The 22,262-nt window shown below is 46.0% G+C and overlaps 6 non-coding genes and 2 pseudogenes across 6 annotated transcripts; all 8 read left to right on the plus strand.

The window, feature by feature from the left end:
* Positions 1-676: 676 nt before the first annotated feature.
* LOC113083659 (uncharacterized) lies at positions 677-853 on the plus strand (annotated as a pseudogene).
* A 374-nt stretch (positions 854-1,227) lies between these two features.
* Positions 1,228-1,391, plus strand: LOC113083657 (U1 spliceosomal RNA). Its single transcript, XR_003283319.1, has one exon. It is a non-coding gene; the product is annotated as a U1 spliceosomal RNA (small nuclear RNA).
* Positions 1,392-9,376: 7,985 nt separating this feature from the next.
* On the plus strand, positions 9,377-9,550 carry LOC113083658 (uncharacterized; annotated as a pseudogene).
* A 374-nt stretch (positions 9,551-9,924) lies between these two features.
* LOC113083661 (U1 spliceosomal RNA) lies at positions 9,925-10,088 on the plus strand. The gene has a single exon (XR_003283321.1). It is a non-coding gene; the product is annotated as a U1 spliceosomal RNA (small nuclear RNA).
* A 2,487-nt stretch (positions 10,089-12,575) lies between these two features.
* LOC113083664 (U2 spliceosomal RNA) lies at positions 12,576-12,766 on the plus strand. The gene has a single exon (XR_003283324.1). It is a non-coding gene; the product is annotated as a U2 spliceosomal RNA (small nuclear RNA).
* A 374-nt stretch (positions 12,767-13,140) lies between these two features.
* On the plus strand, positions 13,141-13,304 carry LOC113083662 (U1 spliceosomal RNA). Its single transcript, XR_003283322.1, has one exon. It is a non-coding gene; the product is annotated as a U1 spliceosomal RNA (small nuclear RNA).
* Positions 13,305-20,923: 7,619 nt separating this feature from the next.
* Positions 20,924-21,109, plus strand: LOC113083660 (U2 spliceosomal RNA). Its single transcript, XR_003283320.1, has one exon. It is a non-coding gene; the product is annotated as a U2 spliceosomal RNA (small nuclear RNA).
* A 374-nt stretch (positions 21,110-21,483) lies between these two features.
* Positions 21,484-21,647, plus strand: LOC113083663 (U1 spliceosomal RNA). Its single transcript, XR_003283323.1, has one exon. It is a non-coding gene; the product is annotated as a U1 spliceosomal RNA (small nuclear RNA).
* The last annotated feature ends 615 nt before the right edge of the window (positions 21,648-22,262 follow it).

A 22,262-nucleotide genomic window follows, 5' to 3' on the forward strand; every position in this document is an offset into this window, starting at 1 on the left:
CCCTCAACGTCATCAAGGATGCCATCTGGGCCACCAGAAACCTGCTGGTGGGGAAGCGCGTTACGGTAACCCTCCATGCATGCGAGCTAAAGGTAACATCAATGCTGCAGGGGTACCGGACGACGATATTCGGACGGGGGGGCCGGGGTCGCACGGAGAGGGTCCCGGCAGGCACCGACCCTGGCCGCCCGTAGATGCACCCTCACCACTCTGGCTACGGGAACAGCGGGCCAGCGGGCCGGAGGAGAGGGGATCTCCGCTGAGTCCATAAAGTAGCATCTCATGTCCCTGTTCTGGAGAGTGGGGTGATGACCCACTTGATAAGGACTCACCCCCGGTCTTGCACAACAGATGATTTTTAATTGGTGTTTTTTATTGTTTTATTATGAAAGAGGTTTTATTAACATATATATATACGAGGCTTGTTTGCTTTTTTTAAAATTTGTATTTTACTTTTGGAACTGACCGCACCTTTTAAACACACCTCAATAATGGACTTTTAAAAACAAGCAAAACACTGTGGTTTTAATCAAATGCTTTTTAAAAATGATTGTTTCTTTCATTTTACCATGTGTATTTATTATATATTATATTGCTTGTTTTAATGTGTGATTAAAAAGAAAATGTTGTGTGAAAAAGAAAAAATGCAAATGGAAAAAATGTAAATGGTGACAATAAAACTTTTTCGAAAGAAAAAAAATCTGTTCTTATCAGTTTAATATCTGATACGTCCCCCATCCGGGGACTACATATTAAATGGATTTTTAGATCACGGAGCTGGAGCCGGGGCTTGCTCCGTCCACTCCATGCATCGGCCTGGTATTGCAGTGTCTCCAGGAACGGTGTGCTTTCCCTTTTTGGGGATTGCCATTTATTGTGTCGAATAGCAGAACAAGGAATGAGAGCTGCCATTGCAGATGCTGTGGTTTATTGCAAACTTTTTTCCTGATGTGTCCACCTGGGGTCTTGGACTCTTCCACTAACGATGCACCCACCTGAGGTCTTGAAGTCTTTCACAGACGAGGTGACGCATCGAATCAGGTGTGTTTGTTTAAAGAGAGTCATCTAAAACTGGCGTTGGGAAGCACCGGCCCATGAGCTTGGCAGTTTCCAGGCCAGTAACGGAAGGCACCCGTCCTTCCTTTCCTGGAGGGGGGGCGGAGGGCTAACCGTTGGTGAGGATGGTAGAGATGCAAATCACACCTCTGGCTGACCGCCTGGGCCTTCATACTTACCTGGCAGGGGAGACACCATGATCAAGAAGGCGGTTCACCCAGGGCGAGGCTTGTCCATTGCACTCCGGCCATGCTGACCCCTGCGAATTCCCCAAATGCGGGAATCTCGACTGCATAATTTATGGTAGTGGGGGACTGCGTTCGCGCTCTCCCCTGAAATTGTTGGTGAAACAAAGCAGAAGAGGTTTTTACAGTTTTTTATTTATTTTCCTTTCAGAATGGGGAGTTCTGTCACATGCGAGATTTGTGTTGTGCGCCTGTGAAACAAAGTCACTTGCGCTCTTGAAAAATCGGACCCTGGTGGGTAGTTTAGTTCGAACATAGCGCAGACCTTACTTTGAAAGTAGATTGGACTGACTGCAGCCTAGCTGTAACTGTCTCCATGTTGTTTGGTTGTCCTTTTTTTCGATTCGTATTAATTTTGTTGTCGCTTACAGCGACACCTAGTGGCCTGTCGCCGCGCCCTTTTTCACCTGGCCTCGGACTGAGCCCCTGCACAGGTGTGCCGATTTGGGTGAAGGGATCTCACTCCTTCCTGGAGTTATAGCCATTCGAGCCACCTCGGACACGCCACCTTAGCACGCTTTGAGGTCCCCTCGCCAAGGTGAATGGAAATTTCCTCTATTTTTGGATGATTATTGACACTCAGACTCCAGAGAAGCTTTCTGTGCTGATTTGGGTGGGACTGGGCCAAATACCTGGCGCCAGGTTGCAAAAGAAGGTTTTCGACAAAATCCAAAATACCCGAAAATTTCGTCAGAGCGACGGGCCAATCTGAGACCTGCGTCTCGTTCGGCTCGAGCCAAGGATTCCGGTGACATAAGGCACGTGGCTCTGCGACCAACCGTTTGGGAGTTACGAGCGATGCCGTACTTTCCGTCGCTGCAGTTCCACCGTCAGGCCGATCGGGACAAGGCCCGGTGACGTTGCAGACAGGGGAGGGTACTACCATCCCGCAGTGTTGCAGGTGTTTTCATCTTTGTTTGATTGTCCATTTACATTACATTTTCCCTATTTTTCAGCTTACGGCGCCACCTAGTGGCCTGTCGCCGCGTCCCTTTTCGCCTGGCCTCGGACTGAGCCCCTGCACAGGTGTGCCGATTTGGGTGAAGGGATCTCACTCCTTCCTGGAGTTATAGCCATTCGAGCCACCTCGGACACGCCACCTTAGCACGTTTTGAGGTCCCCTCGCCAAGGTGAATGGAAATTTCCTCTATTTTTGGATGATTATTGACACTCAGACTCCAGAGAAGCTTTCTGTGCTGATTTGGGTGGGACTGGGCCAAATACCTGGCGCCAGGTTGCAAAAGAAGGTTTTCGACAAAATCCAAAATACCCGAAAATTTCGTCAGAGCGACGGGCCAATCTGAGACCTGCGTCTCGTTCGGCTCGAGCCAAGGATTCCGGTGTCATAAGGCACGTGGCTCTGCGACCAACCGTTTGGGAGTTACGAGCCATGCCGTACTTTCCGTCAGGCCGATCGGGACGAGGCCCGGTGACGTTGTAGACAGGGGAGGGTACTACCCAGATAGCACACTTACGTCTGCAAGATGTCTGTTAAAGAACTGTTGATCTGGAAAGCATCTGCCATCTACAAACGTCTGACATACGCCTTTCAGATGTCAGTTTTATATACCTTCTAAATCATAAACATCTAAAAGACATCTAATTGACATCTATCTGACATCTAAAAGGCAGTGTTGGGGAGTAACTAGTTACATGTAACAGCATTACGTAATTTAATTACAAAATGAATGTAACTGTAATTAGTTACAGTTACGAAGAAAAAATTAGTAATTAAATTAAAGTTACTTATGAAATTTTTAACGATTACAAAGGCAATTACATTTGAATATTTACACACATCCACATACAGATTTCACTGATTTCTTTCCCAAATTGCACTGACTGTTCTGAGACATACGCCCTAATAATTTCCAGAATTTTAACAGAATTTTTTGTTTTTCCCAGTCCGCCCTTCCTGTAAATTAATGGCAAAAACATGCAGTTTCATTTAATACAAATAGGCCTACTGAAGCTTGCAGTGTTGTCAGCCTCTGCCGCCTCAATATAGGAGTACATGAGCACATAAACATCATTTCTAGAACTGCTCTGTGTCACGTCATGCATTTTACCTATCATATCATATACAAAGAGACAGCAGTTTAAAAAAACACCAATGTTTCAGGAGTTTATTATACAGGAATGACACATGCTTATTAGATAACTGTATTTGAGTTGATGTATATGTTTTTATTTATTATTATTTAATTTTCACAAATTTAGAAAAGTAATCTAAAAGTACTCAAAAGTAATTAGTTACATTACTTTAATAAAGTAATTGAAAAAGTTATACTACTATAACATTTTAAACAGGGTAACTTGTAATCTGTAACCTATTACATTTCCAAAGTAACCTTCCAAACACTGCTAAAAGGAGACGTCCAATAGACGTATTGCAGATGAGCAAACAGCCTTAAAACTACATCTTGCAGATGTAAATTCATATGTCAAATAGACGTCTCCTAGATGTATGTGTGCTATCAGGGTACCATCCCCCAGCGTTTTTAGGTCTCCCAAAACTTACCAAAGCCGAGATGGGCATCGCCGTGTCCGGCTTCCTCCCTGCTGCGTCTTAGCAGCATCGCTTCTCGGCCTTTTGGCTAAGATCAAGTATCTTGTCGGACGGTTGAGACTGCGATCGCCTCTTGGAGGTTTCCTGACTCGAGATCGTTTCATATCTTGAGTCACACAACTTCGAGAGGTATATTGAACTCTGCTGCTTCGGGCTCCAACAAGTTTTAAGGTGAGGTCTTTTAATTATTTATTTTGTTATTTATTGTTGTATTTATTGTTGTTTTAAGTTTTTAGGCTGTTGGTGCCTCCATCATGTCGGCTGCCCGTGCCGGCGTGCGGAGGCACCACAGCGTGCGTTTTTTATTCAGGCAGGGTGAGGGGAAGCTCCTGGGAATGTCCCGTATGGACTTTTCCAGGAAGCTGATCCAAAAGACCCTAGCTTTTAAATGTGACGACCTGAATTGTTTGATGACTCTGCCCTTGAACAAAGGATTTGATGTTAGTTTTAAAACCGCTTCCCTACTTAATGACTTTTGGCAAAGGTTTGAATCAGTTAAAGCCCAGTTCTCCATGTTCACTGTTGAGAAACTTTCTGATAACACACTTAAAACTGTGATTGTCAGGATGTTCAATGAAACCGTGACTGGAGATGATATTTGTGTTTGGTTGGGTAGATTTTGCACTGTTCGAGGCCAGCCTGTCAAAGTGTTAGATGAAGATGGCATTTGGACATGCTCCTGGCGAATTCCCATTAAACAATGGGAAGACGCTGGGGGCTACCAGGGCCTGAAGCATCTGCCTTCCATGATTGTGCTCGGAGAGAACAGAGGCTACATACATTATCAAGGAATGCCCAAACTCTGCAGAAAGTGTGGAAGGTTTGGTCATCTAGCTGAAGCATGCCAAGAGTTAATCTGTGGGAAGTGTAGAGAAATTGGTCACAGTTTTGATGACTGTACCAATGGCAGACGGTGCAATCTTTGTGGAGAAACAAACCATCTCTACAGAGACTGCCCTAAAAGTTTTGCCAACAAGCTAAAAATGGCCGCCCCACATGGGCAACAAACGAAGGAACAAAGGAGAGAGGAGGCGGTCCCTGAGGTTTTGGCGGGAATTTCAAATTCCCAGCCGGCCTCAGGGATTGGGCAGGAAGGAGGAAGTGGGGCGGCCACAGGGGCGGAGGCAACGGAACAGGAAATGGTAATGGAAGGAGAGGAAAGTGAGGAAGAGTCACTGGTAACAGTTTCGGATGGGGTGGAAGAATCCACCGGGAGTGAGACACAGTGTTCACTCCCTAATGCTCAGGTGCAAAAAAGACCTGCGGGGTCTCCTCTGATTGTAACGGAGGAGAAAAAATCTAGGGCAGCATATAAGCTCGATAGTTCCGACTCGGTAGATCTGGAGCGCATGTGGCCCCTAGAGTCCCCAAATGAGGTTTCCTTTTTGCACATTAAGCTAACAGCATCATCGCCAAAGGAGCCACAAGAGGTTCCCTCTGTGGCCTCTGAAGCGACAGGCATTTGCCCTCCTGACCTCAGCTCATCTGGGGAAAAGGAAAGACAAATGCTACAAGATGTAACATGATTTTAATCATATTTTTGTAGTCTTTTTATTGTCTTCTGTTTTAAATGCCTCATACCTTTTTAACCCTACTGCTCATGGCCCTCACCATCTCTACTATCAATGTCAGAAGTGTGAGGTCCACCATTAGAGCACAGAGTATTTTGTCCCTTTTAAAATCTTTTAAGTCAGATTTGTTTTTATTACAAGAGTGTTCTCTGCCCTTTTTAACTAGGTACACAAAAATGGAAGAGCTATGGTCCGCAGGAGCCTCCATATGGAGCGGATCAAATTTTAACAAAAACGACGGAGTTGCGGTTTTAATTAATAATCCTAACATCTTGGTGAAGGGCAGCACTGTGGTGAGGCAAGGCCGGGCACTTTTAGTAAATCTGACCTTTTTAGACAGGGATTTTAATGTTCTTAATGTATATGGTTTTACGGAAAAGAACGAAAGATATGAGCTTTTAGAAGACTTGCAACCCCACATGCTAGGTAGGGCTCCCCTAATGGTAGCAGGGGATTTTAATTGTGTTTTATCTAAAACAGACAGGAAAAGGGTAGGGGAGGATTTCAGAGTGGACAAAACGTCGGTTTTATTGCAGGGTTTAGTCAGAGATTTTAATTTAGTCGACTGTTTTAAAATTTTGCATCAAAGAGAGGAGGGCTTCACCTGGTTCAGTGGTGATGGTACCAAAGCCTCTCGAATCGACTACGTGTTTACAAGGGACTGCCCGCCAACCGATGCTACATTAACCCCCCTTTTTTTCTCTGATCACATGATGCTGTCTTGCACCCTTTCACTGCCCATGGGTGTGACGGTAGGGGGAGGGCTGTGGAAGCTGAACTGTTCCCTGTTGGAAGACAAGAATGTAATTTTAGAATATAGGGAACAGTTCAGCCAATGGCAGACCCTCCAAGACTTTTATGATACACGTGCACAGTGGTGGGAGATGGTAAAGGACCGGACGAGACAGTTTTTTAGAAAGATAGGGAAAGAAAAGAAGAGTAGGGAAAAGAAATGCATGTTGGGGTTGCAAAAAAGACTACAAAGGTATTTTAATCTTTTAAATAATGGTTTTGATTTTAACAATGAAATCCAGGATGTAAAAAAGGAAATGTCAGTTTTAGCCAATATAGAAAGTAAAGGGGTCCTTTTAAGAAGCAAAGAGAGAGAAATTGAAGAAGGGGAAAAGTGTACCAGATATTTTTTTAAGAAAATAATAACAAGGGGTGGGGGGTTAACCAGGGTTAAAACAGGGGATAGGGAGGTTAACACAACAAAAGAGATTTTAGAGGATGTGGAAAAATTTTATGGGGCTTTATATAGTTTTAAAAAGGTACACTCAGACACCGTAAAAGAAGTTTTAAATTTTGTTGAGAAAAGGGTCGACTGTCAAAATGAGATTTTAGCCCAAGATTTGAACATTTTAGAAACCCAAAAAGCTCTTGGAGGTTTTAAAAAGGGGAAGTCCCCAGGAGTGGATGGACTTCCCCTGGAGTTTTATCTAACATTTTGGGACATTTTAGGACAAGAGCTTTTGACAGTTTTTAAAGAGTTTGAGACCCTCGACAGACTTCCAGACAGTTTTAGAATAGGGATAGTTTCTTTACTTCACAAAAAAGGTGACCGGACTGACTTAAAAAACTGGAGACCCATAACACTTTTAAATTTCGATTATAAACTTTTTAGCAAAGTTTTAGCAACACGCATGTCAACTGTTTTAGAGGACGTGATTCACCCGGATCAAGCTTGTTCTGTGCCCGGAAGAAAGATAACAGACAACCTAGTGCTGATTAGAGACGCCATCTGTTACGCGAGAGACAGAAATATTCGGCTAGTAGTCCTAAATTTAGATTTTGAAAAAGCATTTGATCGAGTCTCGCACCAGTACCTCTTCCAGGTTCTGGAGAAAATGGGGTTTCCAAAGAGGTTTATAGCCTGGGTGGGACTGCTGTACAAGGGAATAGTCAGCAAAATTCTAATAAATGGGCATCTTTCCAAAGCTGTGAACATACACAGTGGTGTCCGTCAGGGATGTCCTTTATCTCCTCTTCTGTATGTGGCTTGCATCGAGCCACTGGCACAGATCTTGAGAAGGGACAAATGGATCAAAGGACTGGACGTTCCTGGGACGGGGGGACTGACGGCGACCTGTGTTTTATATATGGACGACGTAACTCTTTTAGCCACAGACGTTTTATCAATACGAAGAGCACTGGACTTGACTGACTGGTACGGTCGGGCCTCGGGCGCCAAACTCAATAGAAACAAGTCCGAGGCCCAGCTCTTCGGGCCGTGGGGAGACGTGGACACAGGAGGACTTGATTTGGTTTTTAAAGACAACGATTTTAAGATTTTAGGCGTTAAATTTGATAAAGACGGGGGTGGACGGGAAAACTGGACTGACTTGTTAGGGAAAGTTAGGAAAAGACTGGGGTTTTGGGGACTAAGACAGATGACGATGGAAGGCAAGGTTTTAATTTTTAAATCTGTGATTTTACCTCTGATTTTACTTGTCTGTTCTGTTTTTAGCCCCCCTCGGTGGTTCCTGGGGAAACTGGAGAGGGCGGTGTTTTACTTCCTGTGGGGGTCCAAGTGGGAGCGCCTGAAGAGGGAGACCATCAAGAAAAGGCCGGAGAACGGTGGAAAAGGCCTCCCAGACCCCCACCTGTTTTTAGGCAGCCGCTTCACCGCCCTGCACATTAGTTATGCCACGACCCCATCCAAAGAAAACAAGACGGCTGCAATGGCGCGATTTTGGATGGGGTCTTACCTACGAACACTGAAAATTTTACCAGTGGACTTGAAAACCCCAGTGTCTTTTAACTTGCCCAAAGAGTACAGTTTTATAAAAAAGTTTTTAAAGAAATACCTTTTAGAGAGTGAAGATGTCACCATTTTAACTCAACACAAGTCTCTCATCTCTGTTGTGCAGGACCGGGAACCGGTGAGTCCAGTTCCGGGCCTCACACCAAGTGAGGCCAAACAGGTTTGGCGGAACGCGGCTCACCCCGCTCTCCAGAACAGGCACAAGGACTTATCGTGGATGGTGGCTCATGAGATCCTCCCGGTCAGGGCGGTTATGCACTCCAGAGGCATGGCCAAAAACCCCATCTGCCCGCGGTCCGGCTGCAATTCCCCGGAGACCGTCCACCACCTGCTCTGGGAGTGCAGCACTGCGCGGGACCTGTGGGCCAAGACCGGCCCCCTGTATTTCCCGTGCCTACCAGCGGGTGGGGCCCAGTTCGGGTACCAGCTCGCCATCCTTGGGGTGGGCCGGGGCTTGAAGGACTTGACGGCACAGAAATTTACCTCGCTCTGGCTCACCCTCAACGTCATCAAGGATGCCATCTGGGCCACCAGAAACCTGCTGGTGGGGAAGCGCGTTACGGTAACCCTCCATGCATGCGAGCTAAAGGTAACATCAATGCTGCAGGGGTACCGGACGACGATATTCGGACGGGGGGGCCGGGGTCGCACGGAGAGGGTCCCGGCAGGCACCGACCCTGGCCGCCCGTAGATGCACCCTCACCACTCTGGCTACGGGAACAGCGGGCCAGCGGGCCGGAGGAGAGGGGATCTCCGCTGAGTCCATAAAGTAGCATCTCATGTCCCTGTTCTGGAGAGTGGGGTGATGACCCACTTGATAAGGACTCACCCCCGGTCTTGCACAATAGATGATTTTTAATTGGTGTTTTTTATTGTTTTATTATGAAAGAGGTTTTATTAACATATATATACGAGGCTTGTTTGCTTTTTTTAAAATTTGTATTTTACTTTTGGAACTGACCGCACCTTTTAAACACACCTCAATAATGGACTTTTAAAAACAAGCAAAACACTGTGGTTTTAATCAAATGCTTTTTAAAAATGATTGTTTCTTTCATTTTACCATGTGTATTTATTATATATTATATTGCTTGTTTTAATGTGTGATTAAAAAGAAAATGTTGTGTGAAAAAGAAAAAATGCAAATGGAAAAAATGTAAATGGTGACAATAAAACTTTTTCGAAAGAAAAATCTGTTCTTATCAGTTTAATATCTGATACGTCCCCCATCCGGGGACTACATATTAAATGGATTTTTAGATCACGGAGCTGGAGCCGGGGCTTGCTCCGTCCACTCCATGCATCGGCCTGGTATTGCAGTGTCTCCAGGAACGGTGTGCTTTCCCTTTTTGGGGATTGCCATTTATTGTGTCGAATAGCAGAACAAGGAATGAGAGCTGCCGTTGCAGATGCTGTGGTTTATTGCAAACTTTTTTCCTGATGTGTCCACCTGGGGTCTTGGACTCTTCCACTAACGATGCACCCACCTGAGGTCTTGAAGTCTTTCACAGACGAGGTGACGCATCGAATCAGGTGTGTTTGTTTAAAGAGAGTCATCTAAAACTGGCGTTGGGAAGCACCGGCCCATGAGCTTGGCAGTTTCCAGGCCAGTAACGGAAGGCACCCGTCCTTCCTTTCCTGGAGGGGGGGCGGAGGGCTAACCGTTGGTGAGGATGGTAGAGATGCAAATCACACCTCTGGCTGACCGCCTGGGCCTTCATACTTACCTGGCAGGGGAGACACCATGATCAAGAAGGCGGTTCACCCAGGGCGAGGCTTGTCCATTGCACTCCGGCCATGCTGACCCCTGCGAATTCCCCAAATGCGGGAATCTCGACTGCATAATTTATGGTAGTGGGGGACTGCGTTCGCGCTCTCCCCTGAAATTGTTGGTGAAACAAAGCAGAAGAGGTTTTTACAGTTTTTTATTTATTTTCCTTTCAGAATGGGGAGTTCTGTCACATGCGAGATTTGTGTTGTGCGCCTGTGAAACAAAGTCACTTGCGCTCTTGAAAAATCGGACCCTGGTGGGTAGTTTAGTTCGAACATAGCGCAGACCTTACTTTGAAAGTAGATTGGACTGACTGCAGCCTAGCTGTAACTGTCTCCATGTTGTTTGGTTGTCCTTTTTTTCGATTCGTATTAATTTTGTTGTCGCTTACAGCGACACCTAGTGGCCTGTCGCCGCGCCCTTTTTCACCTGGCCTCGGACTGAGCCCCTGCACAGGTGTGCCGATTTGGGTGAAGGGATCTCACTCCTTCCTGGAGTTATAGCCATTCGAGCCACCTCGGACACGCCACCTTAGCACGCTTTGAGGTCCCCTCGCCAAGGTGAATGGAAATTTCCTCTATTTTTGGATGATTATTGACACTCAGACTCCAGAGAAGCTTTCTGTGCTGATTTGGGTGGGACTGGGCCAAATACCTGGCGCCAGGTTGCAAAAGAAGGTTTTCGACAAAATCCAAAATACCCGAAAATTTCGTCAGAGCGACGGGCCAATCTGAGACCTGCGTCTCGTTCGGCTCGAGCCAAGGATTCCGGTGACATAAGGCACGTGGCTCTGCGACCAACCGTTTGGGAGTTACGAGCGATGCCGTACTTTCCGTCGCTGCAGTTCCACCGTCAGGCCGATCGGGACAAGGCCCGGTGACGTTGCAGACAGGGGAGGGTACTACCATCCCGCAGTGTTGCAGGTGTTTTCATCTTTGTTTGATTGTCCATTTACATTACATTTTCCCTATTTTTCAGCTTACGGCGCCACCTAGTGGCCTGTCGCCGCGTCCCTTTTCGCCTGGCCTCGGACTGAGCCCCTGCACAGGTGTGCCGATTTGGGTGAAGGGATCTCACTCCTTCCTGGAGTTATAGCCATTCGAGCCACCTCGGACACGCCACCTTAGCACGTTTTGAGGTCCCCTCGCCAAGGTGAATGGAAATTTCCTCTATTTTTGGATGATTATTGACACTCAGACTCCAGAGAAGCTTTCTGTGCTGATTTGGGTGGGACTGGGCCAAATACCTGGCGCCAGGTTGCAAAAGAAGGTTTTCGACAAAATCCAAAATACCCGAAAATTTCGTCAGAGCGACGGGCCAATCTGAGACCTGCGTCTCGTTCGGCTCGAGCCAAGGATTCCGGTGTCATAAGGCACGTGGCTCTGCGACCAACCGTTTGGGAGTTACGAGCCATGCCGTACTTTCCGTCAGGCCGATCGGGACGAGGCCCGGTGACGTTGTAGACAGGGGAGGGTACTACCCAGATAGCACACTTACGTCTGCAAGATGTCTGTTAAAGAACTGTTGATCTGGAAAGCATCTGCCATCTACAAACGTCTGACATACGCCTTTCAGATGTCAGTTTTATATACCTTCTAAATCATAAACATCTAAAAGACATCTAATTGACATCTATCTGACATCTAAAAGGCAGTGTTGGGGAGTAACTAGTTACATGTAACAGCATTACGTAATTTAATTACAAAATGAATGTAACTGTAATTAGTTACAGTTACGAAGAAAAAATTAGTAATTAAATTAAAGTTACTTATGAAATTTTTAACGATTACAAAGGCAATTACATTTGAATATTTACACACATCCACATACAGATTTCACTGATTTCTTTCCCAAATTGCACTGACTGTTCTGAGACATACGCCCTAATAATTTCCAGAATTTTAACAGAATTTTTTGTTTTTCCCAGTCCGCCCTTCCTGTAAATTAATGGCAAAAACATGCAGTTTCATTTAATACAAATAGGCCTACTGAAGCTTGCAGTGTTGTCAGCCTCTGCCGCCTCAATATAGGAGTACATGAGCACATAAACATCATTTCTAGAACTGCTCTGTGTCACGTCATGCATTTTACCTATCATATCATATACAAAGAGACAGCAGTTTAAAAAAACACCAATGTTTCAGGAGTTTATTATACAGGAATGACACATGCTTATTAGATAACTGTATTTGAGTTGATGTATATGTTTTTATTTATTATTATTTAATTTTCACAAATTTAGAAAAGTAATCTAAAAGTACTCAAAAGTAATTAGTTACATTACTTTAATAAAGTAATTGAAAAAGTTATACTACTATAACATTTTAAACAGGGTAACTTGTAATCTGTAACCTATTACATTTCCAAAGTAACCTTCCAAACACTGCTAAAAGGAGACGTCCAATAGACGTATTGCAGATGAGCAAACAGCCTTAAAACTACATCTTGCAGATGTAAATTCATATGTCAAATAGACGTCTCCTAGATGTATGTGTGCTATCAGGGTACCATCCCCCAGCGTTTTTAGGTCTCCCAAAACTTACCAAAGCCGAGATGGGCATCGCCGTGTCCGGCTTCCTCCCTGCTGCGTCTTAGCAGCATCGCTTCTCGGCCTTTTGGCTAAGATCAAGTGTAGTATCTGTTCTTATCAGTTTAATATCTGATACGTCCCCCATCCGGGGACTACATATTAAATGGATTTTTAGATCACGGAGCTGGAGCCGGGGCTTGCTCCGTCCACTCCATGCATCGGCCTGGTATTGCAGTGTCTCCAGGAACGGTGTGCTTTCCCTTTTTGGGGATTGCCATTTATTGTGTCGAATAGCAGAACAAGGAATGAGAGCTGCCGTTGCAGATGCTGTGGTTTATTGCAAACTTTTTTCCTGATGTGTCCACCTGGGGTCTTGGACTCTTCCACTAACGATGCACCCACCTGAGGTCTTGAAGTCTTTCACAGACGAGGTGACGCATCGAATCAGGTGTGTTTGTTTAAAGAGAGTCATCTAAAACTGGCGTTGGGAAGCACCGGCCCATGAGCTTGGCAGTTTCCAGGCCAGTAACGGAAGGCACCCGTCCTTCCTTTCCTGGAGGGGGGGCGGAGGGCTAACCGTTGGTGAGGATGGTAGAGATGCAAATCACACCTCTGGCTGACCGCCTGGGCCTTCATACTTACCTGGCAGGGGAGACACCATGATCAAGAAGGCGGTTCACCCAGGGCGAGGCTTGTCCATTGCACTCCGGCCATGCTGACCCCTGCGAATTCCCCAAATGCGGGAATCTCGACTGCATAATTTATGGTAGTGGGGGACTGCGTTCGCGCTCTCCCCTGAAATTGTTGGTGAAACAAAGCAGAAGAGGTTTTTACAGTTTTTTATTTATTTTCCTTTCAGAATGGGGAGTTCTGTCACATGCGAGATTTGTGTTGTGCGCCTGTGAAACAAAGTCACTTGCGCTCTTGAAAAATCGGACCCTGGTGGGTAGTTTAGTTCGAACATAGCGCAGACCTTACTTTGAAAGTAGATTGGACTGACTGCAGCCTAGCTGTAACTGTCTCCATGTTGTTTGGTTGTCCTTTTTTTCGATTCGTATTAATTTTGTTGTCGCTTACAGCGACACCTAGTGGCCTGTCGCCGCGCCCTTTTTCACCTGGCCTCGGACTGAGCCCCTGCACAGGTGTGCCGATTTGGGTGAAGGGATCTCACTCCTTCCTGGAGTTATAGCCATTCGAGCCACCTCGGACACGCCACCTTAGCACGCTTTGAGGTCCCCTCGCCAAGGTGAATGGAAATTTCCTCTATTTTTGGATGATTATTGACACTCAGACTCCAGAGAAGCTTTCTGTGCTGATTTGGGTGGGACTGGGCCAAATACCTGGCGCCAGGTTGCAAAAGAAGGTTTTCGACAAAATCCAAAATACCCGAAAATTTCGTCAGAGCGACGGGCCAATCTGAGACCTGCGTCTCGTTCGGCTCGAGCCAAGGATTCCGGTGACATAAGGCACGTGGCTCTGCGACCAACCGTTTGGGAGTTACGAGCGATGCCGTACTTTCCGTCGCTGCAGTTCCACCGTCAGGCCGATCGGGACAAGGCCCGGTGACGTTGCAGACAGGGGAGGGTACTACCATCCCGCAGTGTTGCAGGTGTTTTCATCTTTGTTTGATTGTCCATTTACATTACATTTTCCCTATTTTTCAGCTTACGGCGCCACCTAGTGGCCTGTCGCCGCGTCCCTTTTCGCCTGGCCTCGGACTGAGCCCCTGCACAGGTGTGCCGATTTGGGTGAAGGGATCTCACTCCTTCCTGGAGTTATAGCCATTCGAGCCACCTCGGACACGCCACCTTAGCACGTTTTGAGGTCCCCTCGCCAAGGTGAATGGAAATTTCCTCTATTTTTGGATGATTATTGACACTCAGACTCCAGAGAAGCTTTCTGTGCTGATTTGGGTGGGACTGGGCCAAATACCTGGCGCCAGGTTGCAAAAGAAGGTTTTCGACAAAATCCAAAATACCCGAAAATTTCGTCAGAGCGACGGGCCAATCTGAGACCTGCGTCTCGTTCGGCTCGAGCCAAGGATTCCGGTGTCATAAGGCACGTGGCTCTGCGACCAACCGTTTGGGAGTTACGAGCCATGCCGTACTTTCCGTCAGGCCGATCGGGACGAGGCCCGGTGACGTTGTAGACAGGGGAGGGTACTACCCAGATAGCACACTTACGTCTGCAAGATGTCTGTTAAAGAACTGTTGATCTGGAAAGCATCTGCCATCTACAAACGTCTGACATACGCCTTTCAGATGTCAGTTTTATATACCTTCTAAATCATAAACATCTAAAAGACATCTAATTGACATCTATCTGACATCTAAAAGGCAGTGTTGGGGAGTAACTAGTTACATGTAACAGCATTACGTAATTTAATTACAAAATGAATGTAACTGTAATTAGTTACAGTTACGAAGAAAAAATTAGTAATTAAATTAAAGTTACTTATGAAATTTTTAACGATTACAAAGGCAATTACATTTGAATATTTACACACATCCACATACAGATTTCACTGATTTCTTTCCCAAATTGCACTGACTGTTCTGAGACATACGCCCTAATAATTTCCAGAATTTTAACAGAATTTTTTGTTTTTCCCAGTCCGCCCTTCCTGTAAATTAATGGCAAAAACATGCAGTTTCATTTAATACAAATAGGCCTACTGAAGCTTGCAGTGTTGTCAGCCTCTGCCGCCTCAATATAGGAGTACATGAGCACATAAACATCATTTCTAGAACTGCTCTGTGTCACGTCATGCATTTTACCTATCATATCATATACAAAGAGACAGCAGTTTAAAAAAACACCAATGTTTCAGGAGTTTATTATACAGGAATGACACATGCTTATTAGATAACTGTATTTGAGTTGATGTATATGTTTTTATTTATTATTATTTAATTTTCACAAATTTAGAAAAGTAATCTAAAAGTACTCAAAAGTAATTAGTTACATTACTTTAATAAAGTAATTGAAAAAGTTATACTACTATAACATTTTAAACAGGGTAACTTGTAATCTGTAACCTATTACATTTCCAAAGTAACCTTCCAAACACTGCTAAAAGGAGACGTCCAATAGACGTATTGCAGATGAGCAAACAGCCTTAAAACTACATCTTGCAGATGTAAATTCATATGTCAAATAGACGTCTCCTAGATGTATGTGTGCTATCAGGGTACCATCCCCCAGCGTTTTTAGGTCTCCCAAAACTTACCAAAGCCGAGATGGGCATCGCCGTGTCCGGCTTCCTCCCTGCTGCGTCTTAGCAGCATCGCTTCTCGGCCTTTTGGCTAAGATCAAGTGTGATCAAACCAAATGGATTCAGCGAGAGTAGATACACCTTTGCCGACCATGGTGGTGCGGCTGAAGAACACTGTCAGGCTACAACTCAAGGTGGATTCGGATGCAGAGGTGAAAAAGAGATTTGGACGTGACTTCGTGGTGACTGAACTGTTAAGGGAAATTTTTGGAGTTCCAGCTTCTTTGGTTTTTTGTCTGCAAGATTTTTCATCTTCTGGATTTATGGATTTAACCTTTTTTCAGTTAAGGGATTGCGTTGCGTTTTTTGAGGCTTGGGAAAAGAAGAAAGATCATCAGCGTTTGAAGGGCCTCCAGCTACATCCAGCATTTGCACAGGACTTTTTGCCCTTGATAATTCACCTTTATAACCCTTTTGTGGAGGATGGAGATGTTTTAACCTTTCTGGCCAGATACTGCGAGACAGTGAAAGGGGGAGAGCGCCTGAAAGATCGGTTTGGTATCTGGACAGGTAAACGGAGATATTTGGTGAAACTGCGGGCAGATCCAGCATTGCCAGGGGGACTTGTCCACCCTCCAGGATCCTTTTTCATAGGATCAAACAGAGGATTCCTTCACTATCCGGGTCAGCCATTGTATTGCAGAAGGTGTGGTGCTCGTGGGCATGTAAAGGCAGATTGTGCAGGGCAGCGGTGCCGTTTTTGTGGATCAGTGGAGCACATGGCCACAGACTGTCCAGAGCCAAAGACCTGCAGCCTATGTGGGGGAAAAGATCATCTGTTCAGAGTGTGCCCTAAGAAACAGAGATCTTATGCCAGCCTTTTTAAAGAAGGACCGGACTTGCAAGCAGATTTTGAAAGTCTGCTGATGAATGTATCAGAGGAAGGAGATGGCCAGAAGGCAGGGCCCTCAGGTTTAAACCACAGAAAAGACTTGAATGAGCAAGCAGAGGAAATAGGAGATGGGTCAGAACAAAGAGGAGGTGAGGAAGAGGCACATCAGTTGGCACCTTCACAAGTGTGGTCTGAAATAGATGTGGCAGAGGTTCTTTGTGGGATCTATGAGGAGACAGAGCAGGAGGTAGCAGAGACGTCAAGCAGTGGGGGCAAGCAGCAAGAGGACGTGCTGAACATTGACGTGGGTCAAGGTATAAGGAGACGGAGGCCTTTTGAGGGGGGGGGGGCTGGGGAAAGAGAGCAGAAATGCAGCAAATTCCAGACTCAAGAACCAGGAACCAGACAAGACTGGGAAGAGGGAGGTGAGATGGACATCGAGGGGAGGTGTTTAGAGGATGAAGGGGCAAAGGGGAAAAAGGGAAATGAAGGTGTCTTGAGAAAGGTTAAATCAATTCTGAGTAAGAGTATGGGGAAGGGGGCAAAGGGGAGGAAGAGGAAGGGGGGAGGGGAGAAGGGGAGGAATGGATGGAAGTATCAGTTGGGAAAGGTAGAGGGAAAAAGGGTTTTGGGTAAGGGGAGTATGTGAATTTTGGAAGGGCAACTCAGGGTTTCTTTTGCTTTTTTATGGTTTGTTTAAGGGTGGCAACATTAAATACAAGGGGGCTTAAAATGGTACAGAGGAGGACTTCAATTTATCTTTCTTTAAAGATGTTGCCTTTTGATGTTTGTTTTTTACAAGAATGCCATTTACAAGGAAAAGAAGATGTATCTGTTTTTTCTGCGGGGTGGGAGGTGGGGCCTTCCTGTTGGGGAGTAGGGAATGTAAGATCGGATGGTGTGGGCATTTTGTTTTATTCCTGGGAATTCATAATTGAATCTGCTAATGTGGTGGTTCCAGGGAGAGTGGTGGTGGTGGATGCCAGGTGGAGGGGGGTGGCTTTTCGTTTTGTTAATGTGTATGTACCAAGTAAGTTGGGGGATAGGAAGGGGTTTTTAGATAACTTGGCACCAGTCTTGTTTACAAATAGATTGCTACTTATGGGAGGGGATTTCAATATGTCCCTTGATAATGATTCGGGTAAAGAATTGGCTCTTTTGGTTGCTGGGTTTTCTTTGCAAGACTCCTTCCGGGGGGCAGGAGGTCAAGAGCCCACCTATACATGGCGAAATAGCAAGCAGGAGTCTTCCAGGCTGGATTACTTATTCTTCCCGGGACATGTGAGGCTACGAAACTATACACAGATTCCAATGTGGTGCTCGGATCACTGTTTAGTGGGGGTGTGGGCAGAGGTCGGGGGCATGAAGAGAGGGAGGGGTGTGTGGAGGTTTAACACCTCCTTTCTAAAGGACAGAACCTTCTGTGTAGCTCTCTATAATTTAGTGGCTGGGTGGAAAAATCTGCAGAGTCTGTTTGAGACTTATGCCGCGTGGTGGGAAGGTTTTAAAGATCGTGTGGCCCTTTTCTGTCATAGTTGGGGTAGAGAGAAGGCGAGGTGTATGCGGGCTAAAGTAGGTAGGTGGTCTGAGGAATTGCAATTGCTATATGGAGGGGGTGCATTGGGAACAACAGATGGGTGGGCTAGGGCCAGGTACCTTCAAGGGGCTATGAAGGATTTTTACTGGAATGAAGCCAAGTCATTTTTGTTGTGGTCAGGTGCACAAAAACGCCTTTTAGATGAAAGGCCAACAAGGTTTTTCTTCTCCACCGTGCGGAGCCGGCAAAAGCGTAGTTTCATAGAGGGTTTGAGGAAGGATGGAGGGGTTGAAGCAACTGTAGAGGGGATGTTGAGAGTTGTTGAGGACTTTTACAGGGAGCTATTTAGCTGTAGAGGTTCTACGGGTTGTTCCGGGGACAAGTTCTTGGATGCATTGGAGAAAACTCTGGAAGAGGAGGAGAGGGAAGCATTGGAAGGTCCCTTGTCACTGCAGGAAGTAAGCTCTGCGATATCCTCACTCAAAGGGGGCACAGCCCCAGGTTGTGACGGCCTCCCAGCGGAGTTTTATAGGACAGTTTTGCCCTGGATAGGCTCAGAGCTAGTCTGTGTCTATCAGGAAAGCATAGAAAGAGGAGAGCTGCCATTGACAATGAGAATGGGTTTGGTGACATTGGTACACAAGAAAGGTAATAAGGAGGAGTTAACAAACTGGAGGCCAATAACCTTGTTAACAACTGATTACAAGGTATTGGCCAAGGTGATAACAGAGCGGCTTAAGAAGGTGATTGGGGTGGTAGTGCAGCCAGACCAAACTTGCGGAGTGCCGGGTAGGTCCGGCGTTTTAAACCTAGCTTTGGTGAGAGACATTCTGTACTGGGCGGAACAGCGGCAGCTCCCTCTGGCGATTTTGAGCCTGGACCAGGAGAAAGCTTTCGACAGGGTAAGTCATGGTTTTTTAATGGCCACCTTGGTGCGTATGGGGTTTGGTCCAGTCTTCAGGTCATGGGTAAAGTTGTTGTATAGTAGGGTTTCAAGCAGGATAGGGATAAATGGATATTATTCAGGGAGGGTGGAGCAGTTGGGTGGGGTTCGACAGGGGTGTCCTTTGTCGCCTCTGCTCTATGTTCTGTCTCTAGAGCCCCTGATGGCAGCTTTGAGGGTGGCTGATTCGTTGACAGGCATGCATTTACCTGGAGGCAGGGGTACGTGTGCAAAGGTGTCTGCATATGCAGACGATATGACATTGTTCCTAACCTCAGATTTGGACTTTGAGACAGTATGCAAAATCATTAAAGGCTTTTGCGAGGCTTCAGGTGCGCGTGTAAACGCGAGTAAGTCTTCTGTAATGTTTGCAGGCCAGTGGGCAGAAAGAACAGTTGTGCCAGGTGGGTATAACTTTTGTGCAGAGGGATTGAAGATCCTAGGGATCAGATTTTTCAGAAAGAATAGTGCTCGGGAGAACTGGATGGCTAGGTTCAAAGTAGCACAAACAAAGATAGCTAGGTGGAAATTAAGGGGGCTATCGATGTGGGGTAGGCTGGAAGTTGTGAGGACAGACCTACTCCCGAGTCTGAATTATTTGGCCTATATTTTTCCTGTACCTTTTTTATATGGTAGGAAGTTGGAGAAGCTGGTTTTTTCTTTTCTTTGGAATAACGGTACTGAGATGGTGGCGAGAACACAGATGTACTGCCATGTGAAGGAGGGAGGGAGGGGGGTTCCTTGTATCCCCTTAAAAATGGATGCAATCTTCCTTTCCTCTTCTGCCCAATTAGCAATACAAGAGGAAGTGCATAATGCAAGAATTTTGGCCCAGTTTTGGCTGGCTTTTCCATTGCGATCCATTAGCTCATGGAGGGCAACAATGCCATGGTCAACAAATAGGCCGGCTTACTATCAGAGAGTGGCAGATTTCATAATGGGGAAACCATGGTGTTTGGAGCAATCTTTGATCTTTCAGCATAGGCAGCTGTACAGTAGATTGAGGGACGAGCTAGTGGCTGGGGCAGAGAAAATTGTCCCACCATATAGAGTAGATTGGGCCATGTTGCAGCCTACTTATTTGACTGGGTTTTGTAAAGATTTAAATTGGTTGGCCGCGCTGGGTCGGCTGCCTGTGAGGGAGCGACTATACAGACATGGCTCAGGGAGGTCACCAATGTGCCCAGTTGGATGTGGCCAGGACGAAACTGTAGAGCATACCTTTTGGTCCTGTCCAGGGGCAGTTACATTCTGGAAGTTAGTGACTATGTGGTGGGAAAGGTGGGGGGGACCGAAAATCACAAGGAATCTAGTCCTCTATGGGGAAGGGATGGAGGGCTTTGTAAAGGAAAGAAGAAGAGTAATTTGGGTGGTGGTTTCAGAAGGGAAACATGTACTGTGGGAATGGAGAACTGATTGTTTAAGAAAGCAAATACCTCGTTTGGCGTCAGAGACTGTGTTTTTGCGACTGTTGTGTAAAATAGTAACTGAGGTGAAAGCATTTAAATGCTGTTTTGGGGAGGAAAAAACAAAGAGAGTGTGGGGAGGGTTGCCAAAAGTCGGAGTGGGGTAAGCAAAAGAGCCAATTTTCTAGCTTGGGTTTGTCTTTCTGTTTTTTTCTTTTCATGGAATATCTATTTTGTGGGTAATGGAATTTTCACCTTTGAAGAACATATAGAATGCTTTGATAAATAAATGTTTATTCTGTCTGTAGCTTAAAATGCCACGGTTATGCAAAGTAATACAAAGGTCTATTTAGCCTGTTTCTAAGAAGGTATAAGAGCAAAGTAAGAATGTGTTGGATTGATGGTTATACTTTCTGATGGAATGTATATTTTGGTTTAATAAAAAAAAAAAAAAAAAATCTGTTCTTATCAGTTTAATATCTGATACGTCCCCCGTCCGGGGACTACATATTAAATGGATTTTTAGATCACGGAGCTGGAGCCGGGGCTTGCTCCGTCCACTCCATGCATCGGCCTGGTATTGCAGTGTCTCCAGGAACGGTGTGCTTTCCCTTTTTGGGGATTGCCATTTATTGTGTCGAATAGCAGAACAAGGAATGAGAGCTGCCATTGCAGATGCTGTGGTTTATTGCAAACTTTTTTCCTGATGTGTCCACCTGGGGTCTTGGACTCTTCCACTAACGATGCACCCACCTGAGGTCTTGAAGTCTTTCACAGACGAGGTGACGCATCGAATCAGGTGTGTTTGTTTAAAGAGAGTCATCTAAAACTGGCGTTGGGAAGCACCGGCCCATGAGCTTGGCAGTTTCCAGGCCAGTAACGGAAGGCACCCGTCCTTCCTTTCCTGGAGGGGGGGCGGAGGGCTAACCGTTGGTGAGGATGGTAGAGATGCAAATCACACCTCTGGCTGACCGCCTGGGCCTTCATACTTACCTGGCAGGGGAGACACCATGATCAAGAAGGCGGTTCACCCAGGGCGAGGCTTGTCCATTGCACTCCGGCCATGCTGACCCCTGCGAATTCCCCAAATGCGGGAATCTCGACTGCATAATTTATGGTAGTGGGGGACTGCGTTCGCGCTCTCCCCTGAAATTGTTGGTGAAGCAAAGCAGAAGAGGTTTTTACAGTTTTTTATTTATTTTCCTTTCAGAATGGGGAGTTCTGTCACATGCGAGATATGTGTTGTGCGCCTGTGAAACAAAGTCACTTGCGCTCTTGAAAAATCGGACCCTGGTGGGTAGTTTAGTTCGAACATAGCGCAGACCTTACTTTGAAAGTAGATTGGACTGACTGCAGCCTAGCTGTAACTGTCTCCATGTTGTTTGGTTGTCCTTTTTTTCGATTCGTATTAATTTTGTTGTCGCTTACAGTGACACCTAGTGGCCTGTCGCCGCGCCCTTTTTTCACCTGGCCTCGGACTGAGCCCCTGCACAGGTGTGCCGATTTGGGTGAAGGGATCTCACTCCTTCCTGGAGTTATAGCCATTCGAGCCACCTCGGACACGCCACCTTAGCACGCTTTGAGGTCCCCTCGCCAAGGTGAATGGAAATTTCCTCTTTTTTGGATGATTATTGACACTCAGACTCCAGAGAAGCTTTCTGTGCTGATTTGGGTGGGACTGGGCCAAATACCTGGCGCCAGGTTGCAAAAGAAGGTTTTCGACAAAATCCAAAATACCCGAAAATTTCGTCAGAGCGACGGGCC

Source organism: Carassius auratus, unplaced genomic scaffold (assembly GCF_003368295.1).
Source record: "Carassius auratus strain Wakin unplaced genomic scaffold, ASM336829v1 scaf_tig00039046, whole genome shotgun sequence".
NCBI lineage: Eukaryota > Metazoa > Chordata > Actinopteri > Cypriniformes > Cyprinidae > Carassius > Carassius auratus.